Raw genomic sequence first — 1,858 nt, 5'->3', positions numbered from 1 at the left:
TACTCTTTGAAAACACTGAAGGGACATCTTGTTTGTTGACTAAAAGGAAGAAATGCTTTCTTGGACAAACTAATAGTAACTCTCAAGGTCAGGGCCTCGTGAAGCTGAAAATAAGCATCAAAGGAAAAGGAAAGGAGGCTTTTGCTTTATATAATAACAAAGAATGGTCCTATACTAATTGATATCGCTACCAGTTATATCCAAACCTATAAGCTCTGGATATAAAACAAAAAGCAGCCGCTTGAGGGCACTAGAGTAAAGTAAAGAAGAAGAAGAAGTGAAGTCGCTCAGTTGTGTCTGACTCTGACTCCCTGGACTGTAGCCTACCAGGCTCCTCCATCCATGGGATTTTCCAGGCAAGAATACTGGAGTGGGTTGCCATTTCCTTCTCCAGGAGATCTTCCCGACCCAGGGTTTGAACCTGGGTCTCCCACATTGTAGGCAAACGCTTTACTATCTGAGCCACCAGGGAAGTCCAATATAGAAAGGGAAGGCTAATATAGAGATCATAGTGAAGGAAGTGCATTGAACAGAGCCATTGGCTGTTTTCATGACTTTTAAACTTTAGACACAGCATGCAGGTGTATAGGGTGCTGGTGAAGAAATCTATAGTCCTCTTCAGCAGAGAACCAGGAAACTAATCTGGGGAAACCACAGCCAGAAGACATAAGGGAAATCTTAGAAGTGAAAGAGCTATAAGCCAGACTCCCACATTCTGCCTTTCCACACAGCTGGCTTACCTGATTCACACATATACGGAACAGATTCAAAACATTTCAGCTAAAGATACAATATTTGAATCAGGGCATAGTTACATCTAAAAGTAAACATTTGCTTTTCCAAGTTGAGGCAAAAGACTGGTATACTAAAACAAAAGAAATAACACTCATAGGAGAAAAACAACAAAATCCAGAGTCTACATCTTAGCATTTATAATGTCAAGGATACACCCCAAATTACATAACATACAAATAACAAGGACAGTGACGTAGTAGTGTCACTGGAAAAGATCAGTAACTAAAGACCAAGACGGCACAGACGTTGGAAGTAACGGACAATATTTAAAACAGCCATGATGACCATCTAGTATGAAGTAAATAGAGTATATTCAAAGTGAGTATATAAATAGAAAATCTCTGCAGAAAAATAGAAAGGATAAAGAATTAATGGAAATTCTAGAATTGAAAAATACAATATCTGAAAAAAAAAAAAAAAAGATACTCCTGATGGGCTAATAGTCAAATAGAGTTGACAGAGGAAAAACTAAGGGAATGTCAAGGTAGATTAACAGTAACTATTTAATATAAAGGTCAGAGACAACGACTTCCCTGGTGGCTCAGCCGGTAAAGCGTCTGCCTGCAATGCAGGAGACCCGGGTTCAATTCCTGGGTCAGGAAGATCCCCTGGAGAAGGAAATGGCAATCCACTCAGCACTCTTGCCTGGAAAATCCCATGGAGGGAGGAGCCTCATAGGTCACAGTCCATGGGGTCGCAAAGAGTCGGACACGACTGAGTGACTTCACTTTCACTTTCTTTCACTTTCAGAGACAAGAGATTGACATAAAAATGAACAGAACTTCAGAGATCTGTTAGATAATATTGAATAGTTTAATTTATGTGTATTTGAAGCTCCAGAAATAGACGAGAAAAACAATGGAGTAGAAGAAAGTATTTAAAGAAATCACAGTCAGTATTTTCCCAAATTTGATGGTAGAAGCTGGGTTTAGAGACATTGGAGCCAGAAGACTGCAGAACAGCATGTTTACATTGCTGAAGGGAAAAAAACAAAAACTGTCAACCTAGAATTCTATATCCACCAACAATAATCTTTAACAATTAGGGCAAAATAAAAATATTT

At 39.0% G+C, this 1,858-nt stretch overlaps 1 non-coding gene across 1 annotated transcript; it reads left to right on the top strand.

Moving 5' to 3' along the window:
* Nucleotides 1-1,325: 1,325 nt before the first annotated feature.
* On the top strand, nucleotides 1,326-1,398 carry TRNAC-GCA (transfer RNA cysteine (anticodon GCA)). Its single transcript has one exon. It is a non-coding gene; the product is annotated as a tRNA-Cys (tRNA).
* The last annotated feature ends 460 nt before the right edge of the window (nucleotides 1,399-1,858 follow it).

This window comes from Bos javanicus, chromosome 23 (genome assembly GCF_032452875.1).
Source record: "Bos javanicus breed banteng chromosome 23, ARS-OSU_banteng_1.0, whole genome shotgun sequence".
Classification (NCBI taxonomy): domain Eukaryota; kingdom Metazoa; phylum Chordata; class Mammalia; order Artiodactyla; family Bovidae; genus Bos; species Bos javanicus.
The sequence above is the reverse complement of the archived record's forward strand: the minus strand, read 5'-3'. Positions and strand labels throughout refer to the sequence as shown.